At 37.0% G+C, this 14,950-nt stretch overlaps 1 non-coding gene and 1 pseudogene across 1 annotated transcript; one reads left to right on the plus strand and one right to left on the minus strand.

Moving 5' to 3' along the window:
• Positions 1-2,004: 2,004 nt before the first annotated feature.
• Positions 2,005-2,102, minus strand: LOC148576244 (small nucleolar RNA R71; annotated as a pseudogene).
• A 9,169-nt stretch (positions 2,103-11,271) lies between these two features.
• LOC148576245 (small nucleolar RNA R71) lies at positions 11,272-11,379 on the plus strand. Its single transcript, XR_015904414.1, has one exon. It is a non-coding gene; the product is annotated as a small nucleolar RNA R71 (small nucleolar RNA).
• The last annotated feature ends 3,571 nt before the right edge of the window (positions 11,380-14,950 follow it).

Below are 14,950 nucleotides of genomic sequence, written 5' to 3' on the forward strand. Positions count from 1 at the left end.
TTATACTATTATTAAATAATAATTAAACTAAAATATTATAAATCATGATACACTAAGACATTTTTAATAGAATATTCTATTAAAAAAATACAATTATACTTAAGGTTTTCAATAATCTTCAACAACGGAAACAATCTTTATGATTAGCGAGTGGTTGAAAGGTGTTTATCAAAGTAGTGGCAATGACAATACCTACGTATACTCTTAGCTGTTTCAATCTTTTAAAGACCCTTGTGAAAGAAATTCTTAGAATGATCATACAGTTTTGCTAGGATCAACAGGATGCGGAAAGAAGAATGTGCAATGGGTGAGATAGAGTGTAGTATGTATACCAAAGAATCGAGGAGGACTGAATTTTAAAGATATCAGAGCCTTTAATTTAACTATGTTACGCAATCAAGAATGACGGTTACAGACAAGAACGAATTCGCTATTGCATCGAGTATATAAAAACAAATATTTTAGGTATTCTGAATTTCTAAAAGTAGAGGCTAGGAACAATCCCTCTTGGGGTTGGAGGAATTTGTTAGAGGGTAAGAAGGTTAAAGAAAAGTAGAAAAATGGTAATTCTCTAAAAGAGGAGTTTGTTAGCTTTAGGAGTTTTAGTTTATTTTTCTGTTTATCACGAGTCACTAATCCTCTTTTGTTAGGGTTAGGAGCTCTGTTTAATTTTCATGGAATGGTAATTTGATTGTTCATTTTATTTTGATTAATGCATTGATACTTTTTCAAGAATTGAGTTTTATTCTTCATCTTAATGGTTAGAAGTATTGGGAAATATTTTAATTCTATTTTGGATCTCTTTATTCTCTTGGAAAAGTTAATATCAGGATTAGCTTGAAACTCTTTCTTATAAATTTTCAAATTGACTAAGGATAGCTTTTAAAAGGTTGTGCGACATTAAATTGAAATTGTACTAACCTCTTTTTCTTAATTAATTGACTAATGAATTGGCGATTAAATAAGATAAAGAGAAATTGAATTGCCAAAGAATTGGAGTTTGATTGTATATGATTTATCGTGAAATTATCTTGCATGAATCAAAGTAAATAAACATAATGTTGCCTTTTCTAGAAATTAAACATCTCCAAAACCTTAACATCTCATTCCACTGTTTATTTCTCTAACTATTTCATAAGCATTCACTCACACCAAACACACTATACTTTACTGTTATTTTTTCAAGATTCACATCCTTCCTCCTGCAAAGGTTCGGTTGATCTAATTAGAAGATTCGATTAGAAGTTACTTGCTCACTCCTTTAATCATCATGGGAATTATATCTACTCACCATAGTATTACTTGAAGTGATTTGGTGCACTTGCCAAGATTAGTGCCATCAAGATTCGGACTATCAAGTTTTTAGTGCCATTACCGAGGATTAACTGAGATTGACAACACACATTTAGATGAATCACTGAGTTAGATCTTTTAACTTCTTTTATTCCTCTTCTTCTTTATTCTACACGGCATCTTTTATTTCTTTTTTTGTTTTTGTGCATGCAAGGGAGAGAAGATTGCACACTCTTTGATCTTGAAATAGAAAGAACACTTGCACAATTAAGGAAGAAATCAATGACTAGGAGAGAAGTGGAAGAGAGAATGGTAGAGGAGAACAATAATGTGAGAAGGACCATTCGTGATTACATCACACCTGCCACTAATAGTTCTGAAAGTAACATAATGAGACCCACAGTTCAAGCGAATAATTTTGAACTAAAACCCTTACTAATCCAATTAGTGAAGCAAGATCAATTCAGTGGTAACCCTCAAGAAGATCTGAATGTCCACATAGCTAGTTTTCTATATCTATGTGTTATAATAAAGAGTAATAATGGAGCTAGCCTTGAATCCCTCTGGTTATGGCTATTTCCATTCTCTTTGAGAGATAGAGCTAAGCAATGACTCCAAGCTAAACCTCCGGGTAGCATAACATCATAAGATGATTTAGTTAACAAATTTTTAACTAAATACTTTCTACCCCAGAAGTTGTCTCGATTGAGGAAGGACATAAATTCCTTCTTCCAGAAGGATGATGAATCACTCTATCAAGCATAGAAAAGATATAAGGAGATACTCAAAAAATGCTCACATCATGCTTTTTCTGAGTGGATGTAAATCCAAACTTTTTATGGTGGAGTCTTTCAAGCCTCAAGAACCATCATCGACTCATCCGCGGGAGGCTCATTACATAGAAAGACACCTAAAGAAGAATTGGAGTTTATCGAAAAAGTGGCAGCTAACAATTTCATGTACTCATACGAAAAAATCATAAAAAATTAGTGATGGCATTGGACACCATGAATATAATCCTAATACAATACAGAATTATATTTCAGCAACTCTCTTCACTCACAAAACAACTAGAATAGAGGTAAGTTTCAGCCATAGGAACACAAGCTACATGTGGCTTGTATGAAGGGGCACTTCAGAGGGAAGGGTGTGAATTATTCAAAGAAGTCCATTTATCTACTGAGCAAGTAAATTTCATGGGATATTTTTCAAAGCCAAAGAATGACCCGTTCACAAAAACTTAAAACCCTGACTGGAGGAATCACCCTAATTTTAGTTGGAGAAATCAAGGAGAAAAAAACTTCAATGATCCATGCTACGTTTGTGCAATAGAAAAACTTCCCAATCCACTGCTACCTTTGTGCAATAAACCCAAAACTTGATGCAAGAAACAAGAGCAAACTTGAAATCAAGAAGCATCCATCAGAAATATAGAAGTGCAAATGGGATAGATGTCAAGTAATTGACAGAGAAGCTAGCAAATCCTTTTCTGAGTGACACAATACCAAACCCTTGAAAGGAGTGCAAGAGTATCAACTTGAGAAGCAGAAGAGTAGTTAACAAGAAGATTCTCAAGGAGAATAAAGGACAAGCTGAGGAGCCTTCAGAAGAGAAAAATGAGGAGAAATAAAAAAAAGAGAATACTCTTACATAAATAAATAAAAAAAGAGAATGTGAAGGCCTATTCACCAAGGATTCCATATCCTCAAAAGGCTACAGAAGCAGAATTAGGAGAATCAACTCTCCAAATTTCTAGAGGTGTTTAAGGAGCTGCAAGTTAACATTCCTTTTACAAAAGCCTTAGAATAAATGTCCTCTATACCAAGTTCATGAAGGAACTCATATATAAGAAAAAAACCATCTAGGAGGATGAAATAGTGAAACTCACCAAAGAATGCAATGCCCTTATTCAAAGAAAACTACCTCAAAAGCTAAAAGATCCAGAAAGTTTCCAAATTCCTTGTGCAATTGGGGATGTCACCGTTGAAAAGGATCTTTGTGATTTAGGGGCAAGCATTAATTTGATTTCTCTGTCTATGATAAGGAAGCTAGAAATTGAAGAAGTCAAGCCAACAAATATATCCTTGCAACTGGCCAACAGATCAATAAAGTTTTTACATAGGACAGTAGAAAATGCATTGGTCCAAGTAAAAAAGTTTATCTTCCTTGCTGATTTCGTGATCCTTGACATGAAAGAGGATGAGGATGCTTTTATCATGTTTGGGAGACCTTTCTTAGCCACTGCATGAGCTCTCATAGATGTCCAGAAAGGTGAGGTAACACTAAGGGTGCATGAGGAACAGATGGTTTTTAATGTCTTTAAACCCATGCAACACCCAAGTGAATCAGAAAGTTGTGTGAGGGTTAATCTAATTGATTTATTAGTCCAAAAAATTGTTGATAAAAGAACCCTTGAGAACTCTCTACAACACTCAAGCTCTAAAAACAAAGAAGAGTTAGAGGATGATCATTCAATGGAGGAAAATGTTTGAAAAAGGTGTTGTGAAGCAATCCAACTTCCACCCTAGTAATGTTGTGAGTCAAGCTAAAGACGTTAAAAGAGCGCCTGTTAGGAGGTAACCCAACCATAGTTAGTTTCCTTCTTCTTCTCTTTTATATTAAAGTAGTGATAAACCCATATTTTATCTTAATTTTTGGGTTGAAAAGAGTAGATTTTATCAACTTATCTTGCTCTTATTCATTTAGAATGCATTTGTAAATTTCTTCTAAATGTGCTTTTGTGTTAAAAACATGCTTTTAGGACCATTAAATTGTTAAAATTTGATTCACTTATATCACATTCGATGCCTTGATGTGTTTGTTGAGTGATGAAGGTAAGAATGGCTTGAAGAAGTGGAGAGAAAGCATGCAAAAGTGGAGAATTCATGAAGAAAATGAGTTTTGAAAATCTGCCAGGTTGTGCATACGCATGGGTCGTGCATACGCATCTCCTCCAATTCGTGCATACGCATGGCTTATGTATACGCACGACTTGTAGCACGTGACTCATTTAAAAGAACACGTAGCTCGCAATTTCTGGCCTAATTTTGGCCCAATCCAACTCATTTCTGAAGCATTTGAAGCAAGAATTCCGGGGAAATCAACCAAATAGTGAGAAGGAGTATTAGAGTGTACTATGATGTTTAGGTAGAATTCTAGAGAGAGAAGTTCCAACTTATCTCTAAAATTTAGGGTTTCTTAGTTTAATTTATCTCTAAAATTAGGTTTTAATCTTGTTTTAGTTTAGTTTTTATTACATTTTATTGTTCTACCACCGTAGTTTGATATATTTTCATGTTAGTTTTTATTGTTCTTGTCATTTTAGTTTTATGAACTCCTATTGAATTTTTTTTACCTTTAATGCAATTTGATGTTTTCATGTTTATTAATGCTTGCTTAAGTTGTTATATTAAGGTTAAGTACGATTTTGGTCCCTAAGGTAGGTGGTGCACGGAAATCGTGACGGTTCTATTCCTTGGTAACGGCGCTAAAAACTCAATACACACGTTCATAATCTTAATTCTTTGTCACGACTTCGCACAACTAACCAGCAAGTGCACTGGTTCGTCCAAGTAATAAACCTTACGTGAGTAAGGGTCGATCCCACGGAGATTGTTGGCTTGAAGCAAGCTATGATCACTTTGTAAATCTCAGTCAGGCGGATTCATATAATTATAGAGATTTAATAATTAAAAGATAAATAAAATATAAAATAAAGATAGTGATACTTATGTAATTCATTGGTGAAAATTTCAGATAAGCGTATAGAGATGCGTTCGTTCCTCCTGAACCTATGCTTTCCTATTGTCTTCATCCAATCATTCATACTCCTTTCTGTGGCAAGCTATTATTAGGCATCACCGTTGTCAATGGCTACATCCTGTCCTCTCAGTGAAAATGGTCCAATGCGCTGTCACTGCATGGCTAATCATCTGTCGGTTCTCGATCATGCTGGAATAGGATCCATTGATCCTTTTGCGTCTGTCACTACGGCCAGCACTCGCGAGTTTGAAGCTCATCGTAGCCATCCCTTCCCAGATCCTACTCGGAATACCACAGACAAGGTTTAGACTTTTCGGATCTCAAGAATGGCCGTCCATGGATTCTAACTTATACCACGAAGATTCTGATTGAGGAATCCCAGAGATACTCATTCAATCTAAGGTAGAACGGAAGTGGATGTCAGGCACGCGTTCATAGGTTGGGAATGATGATGACTGTCACGATCATCACATTCATATTGAGGTGTGAATGAATATCTTAGAATCGGAATAAGCTTGAATTGAATAGAAAAATGATAGTACTTTGTATTAATTCATGAGGAATAGCAGAGCTCCACACCTTAATCTATGGTGTGTAGAAACTCTACCGTTGAAAATACATAAGTGATGAAGGTTCAGGCATGGCCGAATGGCCAGCCCCCAAACGTGATCTCAAGATCAAAACTAAGGATAGATCTGAAAATAAAACTCAGGATATAAATACAATAGTAAAAAGTTCTATTTATGCTAAACTAGTTACTAGGGTTTACAGAAATGAGTAAATGATGCAGAAATCCACTTCTGGGACCCACTTGGTGTGTGCTTGGGCTGAGCATTGAGCTTTACATGTGTAGAGGCTTTTCTTGGAGTTGAACGCCAATTTGTAACCTGTTTCTGGCGTTTAACTCCACTTTGCAACCTGTTTCTGGCGTTTAACTCCAGAATGCAGCATGGAACTGGTGTTGAATGCCAGTTTGCGTCATCTAAACTCAGGCAAAGTATGAACTATTACATATTGTTGGAAAGCCCTGGATGTCTACTTTTCAACGCAATTAAGAGCGCGCCATTTGAAATTCTGTAGCTCCAGAAAATTCACTTTGAGTGCAGGGAGGTCAGAATCCAACAGCATCTGCAGTCCTTCTTCAACCTCTGAATCTTATTTTTGCTCAAGTCCCTCAATTTCAGCCAGAAATTACCTGAAATCACAGAAAAACACACAAACTCATAGTAAAGTCCAGAAATGTGATTTTTATTTAAAAACTAATAAAAATATACAAAAAACTAACTAAATTATACTGAAAACTATGTAAAAACAATGCCAAAAAGCGTATAAATTATCCGCTCATCACAACACCAAACTTAAATTGTTGCTTGTCCCCAAGCAAATGAAAATAAAATAGGATAAAAATAAGAGAATATACTATAAATTCCAAAATATCAATGAAACGTAGCTCCAATCAGATGAGCGGGACCTGTAGCTTTTTGCCTCTTGAATAGTTTTGGCATCTCACTTTATCCATTGAAGTTCAGAATGATTGGCGTCTATAGGAACTCAGAGTTCAGATAGTGTTATTGATTCTCCTAGTTCAGTATGTTGATTCTTGAACACAGCTACTTTATGAGTCTTGGCCGTGGCCCTAAGCACTTTGTTTTCCAGTATTACCACCGGATACATAAACGCCACAGACACATAACTGGGTGAACCTTTTCAGATTGTGACTCAGCTTTGCTAAAGTCCCCAATTAGAGGTGTCCAGGGTTCTTAAGCACACTCTTTTTTTTTTTTTGCTTTGGACCTTGACTTTAACCGCTCAGTCTCAAGTTTTCACTTGACACCTTCACGCCACAAGCACATGGTTAGGGACAGCTTGGTTTAGCCGCTTAGGCCAGGATTTTATTCCTTTAGGCCCTCCTATCCACTGATGCTCAAAGCCTTGGATCCTTTTTATTTACCCTTGCCTTTTGGTTTTAAGGGCTATTGGCTTTTTGCTCTTGCCTTTTGGTTTAAAGAGCTTTTGGCTTTTTCTGCTTGCTTTTTCTTTTTCTTTCTTTTTTTTTTTGCTATTTTTTTCTTTTTTTTTCTGCAAGCTTTTGTATTCACTATTTTTTCTTGCTTCAAGAATCATTTTTATGATTTTTCAGATTATCAAATAATATTTCTCCTTTTTTCCTTATTCTTCAAGAGCTAACATATTTAACATTCATAAACAACAACTTCAAAAGACATATGCACTGTTCAAGCATTTATTCAGAAAACAAAAAGTATTGTCACCACATCAAAATAATTAAACTAGTTTCAAGGATGAATTTGAAACCCTGAACTTCTTGTTCTTTTGTTTTTAAAACAGTTTTCATTTAAGAGAGGTGATGGATTCATAGGACATTCATAGCTTTAAGACATAGACGCTTAAACACTAATGATCATATAGTAAAGACACAAACATCAATAAAACATAAGGCTCAAAAATCGAAAAATAGTAAAATAAATAGACAAGGAGATTAAGGAATGAGTCCACCTTAGTGAGGATGGCATCTTCCTCTTCTTGAAGAACCAATGGTGCTTTTGAGCTCCTCTATGTCTCTTCCTTGCCTTTGTTGCTCCTCCCTCATAGCTCTTTGATCTTCTCTAATTTCATGGAGGATGATGGAATGCTCTTGGTGCTCCACCCTTAGTTGTCCCATATTGGAACTTAATTCTCCTAGGGAGGTGTTGATTTGCTCCCAATAGTTTTGTGGAGGAAAGTGCATCCCTTGAGGCATCTCAGGGATTTCATGGTGGGGAATTTCCTCATGCTCTTGTTGAGGTCCATGATCTCTTATTTGCTCCATCCTTTTCTTAGTGATGGGTTTGTCCTCTTCAATGAGGATGTCTCCCTCTATGTCAATTCCAGCCGAATTGCAGAGGTGGCATATGAGGTAAGGAAAGGCTAACCTTGCCCAAGTGGAGGACTTGTCAGCCACCTTGTAAAGTTCTTGAGGTATAATCTCATGAACTTCCACCTCCTCTCCAATCATGATACTTTGGATCATGATGGCCCAGTCTATAGTAACTTCAGACCAGTTACTAGTAGGAATGATTGAGCGTTGAATGAACTCTAGCCATCCCCTAGCCACTGGTTTGAGGTCATGCCTTCTTAATTGAACCGGCTTGCCTCTTGAGTCAATTTTCCATTGAGCTCCTTCCTCACATATGTCTATGAGGACTTGGTCCAACCTTTGATCAAAGTTGACCCTTCTTGTGTAGGGGCGTGCGTTCTCTTCCATCATTGGCAAGTTGAACGCCAGCCTTACATTTTCCGGACTGAAATCTAAGTATTTTTCCCGAACCATGGTAAGCCAATGCTTTGGATTCGGGCTCACACCTTGATCATGGTTCCTAGTGATCCATGCGTTTACATAGAACTCTTGAACCATTAGGATCCCGACTTGTTGAATGGGGTTGGTGAGAACTTCCCAACCTCTTCTTTGGATCTCAAGTCAGATCTCCGAATACTCATTCTTTTTGAGCTTGAAAGGAACCTCAGGGATCACTTTCTTCTTGGCCACAACTTCACTTGATGGACCTTTGAGATGAATCTCTCCATCTCTCATGACTCAGAGGTGGAAGCAATTGCCTTCCCTTTCCTCTTTCTAGAGATTTCTCTGGCCTTAGGTGCCATAAATGGTTATGGAAAAATAAAAAGCTATGCTTTTACCACACCAAACTTAAAATGTTTGCTCGTCCCCGAGCAAAAGAAGAAAGAAAAAAAGAGAAGAAGAAGAGAAATGGAGGAGAGGGAGAGAGGGGTGTATTCGGCCAAGGGGAAGAAGAGAGGGTTGTGTTGTGTGAAAATAAAGAAGGAATGAGGGGTTTATATAGGAGTGTGGGGAGGGTTAGGGTTCGGCCGTTAGGGTTGGGTTTGGGAGGGAAAATAGTTTGAATTTTGAAGGTAGGTGGGGTTTATGGGGAAGAGAAGATGGATGTGAGTGGTGAGGGGGTGATGGGAAAGAGTGATTGAGGTGATTGGTGAAGGGTATTTGGGGAAGAGAGTTATGAAAAGGTGTGAAGAGGAGAGAAGAAAATGTGGGGATCCTGTGGGGTCCACAGATCCTATGGGGTCCTGTGGGGTCCATAGATCCTGAGGGGATCCTGTGGGGTCCACAGATTAAGTGGGGTCAAGGACTTAACATCCCTGCCCCAATTAGGCGTGTAAAACGCCCTTGCTATGCAATCCTGGCATTTAACGCCAGACTACTGCCTGTTTCTGGCGTTAAACGCCCAAATGTAGCTTGTTTCTGGCGTTTAACGCCAGGCAGATGCTTGTTTCTGGCGTTAAACGCCAGACAGATGCTTGTTTCTGGCGTTTAAACGCCAGACTGCTCTCCTCCAGGGTGTGCTATTTTCAATGCTGTTTTTCATTCTGTTTTTGATTTTTCAGTAGTTTTTGTGACTTCACATGATCATCAACCTAAAGAAAATATAAAATAACAATAGAAAATAAATAAATATAATTAGATAACATTGGGTTGCCTCCCAACAAGCGCTTCTTTTAATATCAATAGCTTGACAGTGAGCTCTCATGGAGCCTCACAGATAATCAAAGTAAGGTTGGAACCTCCCAACACTAAACTTAGAGTTTGAATGTGGGGGTTCAACACCAAACTTAGAGTTTGACTGTGGGGGCTTTAGTTGACTCTGCAGTGAGAGAAGCTTTTCATGCTTCCTCTCCATGGTTACAGAAGGAGATCCTTGAGTCTTAAACACAAGGTTGTCCTCATGCAGTTGAAGGACCAACTCTCCTCTGTCCACATCAATCACAGCTCTTGCTGTGGCTAGGAAGGGTCTTCCAAGGATGATGGATTCATCCTCTTCCTTCCTAGTGTCTAGGATTATGAAATCAGCAGGGATGTAAAGGCCTTCAACCTTTACTAACACGTCCTCTACTTGTCCATAAGCCTATTTTCTTGAGTTGTCTGCCATCTCTAATGATATTCTAGCAGCTTGCACCTCAAAGATCCCAAGTTTCTCCATTACAGAGAGTGGCATTAAGTTTATTCCTGACCCCAGGTCACACAGAGCCTTCTCAAAGGTCATGGTGCCTATGGTACAGGGTATTAAGAATTTGCCAGGATCCTGTTTCTTTTGAGGTAATTTTTGCTTATCCAATGCATTTAGTTCATTGGTGAGCAAGGGAGGTTCATCTTCCCAAGTCTCATTACCAAATAATTTGGCATTCAGCTTCATGATTGCACCAAGGTACTTAGCAACTTGCTCTTCAGTAATTTCTTCATCCTCTTCAGAGGAAGAATACTCATCAGAGCTCATAAAGGGCAGAAGGAGGTTCAATGGAATCTCTATGGTCTCTAGATGAGCCTCAGATTCCTTTGGTTCCTCAAAGGAAAACTTCTTATTGGTCACTGGACGTCCCAGGCTAGGATTCATGTCCTCCCCCTCCCTTGTAGGTTCGGCCATGATGGTTAAATCAATGGCCTTGCACTCTCTCTTTAGATTTTCTTCTGTATTGCTTGGGAGAGTACTAGGAGGAGTTTCAGTGACTCTTTTACTCAACTGGCCCACTTGTGCCTCCAAATTCCTAATGGAGGACCTTGTTTCATTCATGAAACTTACAGTGGCCTTAGATAGATCAGAGACTATATTTGCTAAGCTAGATGGATTCTGCTCAGAATTCTCTGTCTGTTGCTGAGTGGATGATGAAAAAGGCTTGCTATTGCTAAACCTGTTTCTTCAACCATTATTAAAGCCTTGTTGAGGCTTTTGTTGACCCTTCCATGAGAAATTTGGATGATTTTTCCATGAGGAATTATAGGTGTTTCCATAGGGTTCACCCATGTAATTCACCTCTGCTATTGCAGGGTTCTCAGGATCATAAGCTTCTTCTTCAGAAGATGCCTCTTTAGTACTGTTGGATGCATGATTCCTTCAATCCATTCAGACTCTGAGAAATCATATTGACTTGCTGAGTCAATATTTTGTTCTGAGCCAATATGGCATTCAGAGTATCAATTTTAAGAACTCTCTGCTTTTGCGGCGTCCCATTATTCACAGGATTCCTTTCAGAAGTATACATGAACTGGTTATTTGCAACCATGTCAGTGAGTTCCTGAGCTTCTGCAGGCATTTTCTTTAGGTGAATAGATCCACATGTAGAATGGTCCAATGACATCTTTGATAATTCAGACAGACCATCATAGAATATATCCAGGATGGTCCATTCTGAAAGCATGTCAGAAGGACACTTTTTGGTCAGTTCCTTGTATCTCTCCCAAGCTTCATAGAGGGATTCACCTTCCTTCTGTCTGAAGGTTTGAACATCCACTCTAAGCTTGCTAAGCTTTTGAGGAGGAAAGAACTTGGCTAAGAAAGCCGTGACCAGCTTATCCCAAGAGTTCAGGCTGTCTTTAGGTTGAGATTCCAACCATATTCTAGCTCTGTCTCTTATAGCAAATGGGAAAAGCATAAGCCTGTAGACCTCGGGATCAACTCTATTGGTCTTAACAGTATCACAGATTTGCAAGAATTCAGTTAAGAACTGAAAAGGATCTTTTGATGGAAGTCCATAAAACTTGCAATTCTGTTGCATCAGAGAAACTAGTTGAGGTTTCAGCTCAAAATTATTTGCTCCAACGGCAGGGATTGAGATGCTTCTTCCATGTAAGTTGGAGTTAGGTGCAGTAAAGTCACCAAGCATCTTCCTTGCATTGTTATTATTTTCGGCCATGTCTCCTTCTTTTTCGAAAATTTCTGTCAAATTTTCTCCAGAGAGTTGTGCTTTAGCTTCCCTTAGCTTCCTCTTTAGAGTTCTTTCAGGTTCAGGATCAGCTTCAACAAGAATGTTCTTATCCTTATTCCTGCTCATATGAAAAAGAAGAGAACAGAAAATATGGAATCCTCTATGTCACAATATAGAGATTCCTTTATGTGAGTAGAAGAAGATATGAATAGAAGAAGGAGAATCCAAACACAAGGGTGAGGAATAGGTTCGAATTCTTGGATGAAGAGGAGTGTTAGTAAATGAATAAATAAATAGAAGGAGGTGAGGGAGAAGAATTTTCGAAAATTAGATAGAATAAAATAAAAGTATTTTTGTTTTTAAATTAGAATTAAAATAAAAAAATTTGAAAATTAAGAAAGGAAAAATTAAATCAAATTAAATTAAATGTAAAACAATTAGTTAATTTAAAAACGAATTTTGAAAAAGATGAAGGTGATTTTCGAAAATTAGAGATAGAATTAGTTAGGTAGTTTTGAAAAAAGATAAGAATCAAACAAAAAGATAGGATTAGTTTGAAAAAGATTTGAAAATCAATTTTTGAAAAGATAAGAGGTTAGAAAAGAAGTTAGAAAAGATTTTGAAATTGATTTTGAAAAAGATGTGATTGAAATTTATTTTGAAAAAGATTTGAAAAAGAAATTTAAAAAAAATTTGATTTTGAAAATTAAAGTTGATTACTTGACTAACAAGAAACTAAAAAGATATGATTCTAAAGTTTAAAGATTGAACCTTTCTTACTATGCAAGTAACAAACTTAAAAATTTTTAATCAATCACATTAATTGTTAGCATTAATTTCAAAAATATGAATTAGAAATAAGAAAAAGATTTTGAAAATCAATCATAAAGTTTTCGAAAATATGAAAGAAAAAATGAAAAAGATTTGATTTTTGAAAAAAGATTTGAAAAAGATAGAATTTTTAAATTGAAAATTTGATTTGAGTCATAAGAAACAACTAAATTTTAAAAAATTTTGAAAAAGTCAACTCAAATTTTCGAAAATTTATGAGTGAAAAAGGGAAAGATATTTTTTTTATTTTTGAATTTTTAATGATGAAAGAGAAAAACATCAAAAAGACTCAATGCATGAAAATTTTGGATCAAAATACATGATGCATGCAAGAACACTATGAATGTCAAGATGAACACCAAGAACACTTTGAATGTCAAGATGAACACCAAGAACTTATTTTTGAAAATTGTGAAGAGAAGAAAAACATGCAAGACACCAAACTTAAAGATTTTTTATTTTTAGACACTAACAAATTGAAAATGCATATGAAAAACAAGAAAAGACACAAAACAAGAAATTTTAAAGATCAAACAAGAAGACTTACCAAGAACAACTTGAAGATCATGAAGAATGCAATGCATGAATTTTCGAAAATGCAAGAAAAATAACAACATGCAATTTGACACCAAACTTAAAAATTGACACTAGACTCAAATGGCTACATCCTGTCCTCTCAGTGAAAATGGTCCAATGCGCTGTCACTGCATGGCTAGGTTCTCGATCATGCTGGAATAGGATCCATTGATCCTTTTGCGTCTGTCACTATGCCCAACACTCGCGAGTTTGAAGCTCGTCGCAGCCATCCCTTCCCAGATCCTACTCGGAATACCACAGACAAGGTTTAGACTTTCCGGATCTCAAGAATGGCCGTCCATGGATTCTAACTTATACCATGAAGATTCTGATTGAGGAATCCCAGAGATACTCATTCAATCTAAGGTAGAACGGAAGTAGTTGTCAGGCACGCGTTCATAGGTTGGGAATGATGATGACTGTCACGATCATCACATTCATATTGAGGTGCGAATGAATATCTTAGAATCGGAATAAGCTTGAATTGAATAGAAAAATGATAGCACTTTGTATTAATTCATGAGGAATAGCAGAGCTCCACACCTTAATCTATGGTGTGTAGAAACTCTACCGTTGAAAATACATAAGTGATGAAGGTTCAGGCATGGCCGAATGGCCAGCCCCCAAACGTGATCTCAAGATCAAAACTAAGGATAGATCTAAAAATAAAACTCAGGATATAAATACAATAGTAAAAAGTCCTATTTATGCTAAACTAGTTACTAGGGTTTACAGAAATGAGTAAATGATGCAGAAATCCACTTCTGGGGCCCACTTGGTGTGTGCTTGGGCTGAGCATTGAGCTTTACATGTGTAGAGGCTTTTCTTGGAGTTGAACGCTAGTTTGTAACCTGTTTCTGGCGTTTAACTCCACCTTGCAACCTGTTTCTGGCATTTAACTCCAGAATGCAGCATGAAACTGGCGTTAAACGCCAGTTTGCGTCATCTAAACTCGGGCAAAGTATAGACTATTATATATTTCTGGAAAGCCCTAGATGTCTACTTTCCAACGCAATTGAGAGCGTACCATTTGAAGTTCTGTAGCTCCAGAAAATCTACTTTGAGTGCAGGGAGGTCAGAATCCAACAGCATCTGCAGTCCTTCTTCAACCTCTGAATCTGATTTTTGCTCAAGTCCCTTAATTTCAGCCAGAAATTACCTGAAATCACAGAAAAACACACAAACTCATAGTAAAGTCTTGAAATGTTATTTTTATTTAAAAACTAATAAAAATATACTAAAAACTAACTAAATTATACCGAAAACTATGTAAAAACAATGCCAAAAAGCGTATAAATTATCCGCTCATCATAGGGGCTGAAAATTTATTTCGTCCGCGGCCTTTTTTTTGCTACAAAATGGTATCGAAGATTTACTTTAGTTCTAAAATCGTCCTTTAGAAGAAAATACCCATCCCCCTTCTTCCCCAAAATCAACGAGAAGCAAAAGCAGAACCAGAAACTCAAAAAATCTTCATCTGCATCTGCATCACCCACAGAACTCAGAAAATCATCATCTACAACTGCATCTGCATCACACCCCCCCCCCCAGAACATGCATCACCCCCAGAACTCTGAAAACCACCACCTCCCACCCACTACCACTCCATCACTATCTGCACTACCCCACCCAGAACTTAGAAAATCATCATCATCGTCATCATCATCAAAACTCAGAAAGCAGAACTCAAAACTCAGAAAAATAAAAACCCAGAACTCAGAACTCAGAAAAATAAGAAAATCATCCTCATCATCATCGA

This window comes from Arachis ipaensis, chromosome B1 (assembly GCF_059453495.1).
Source record: "Arachis ipaensis isolate K30076 ecotype BB chromosome B1, ASM5945349v1, whole genome shotgun sequence".
Taxonomy (NCBI): Eukaryota; Viridiplantae; Streptophyta; class Magnoliopsida; order Fabales; family Fabaceae; genus Arachis; species Arachis ipaensis.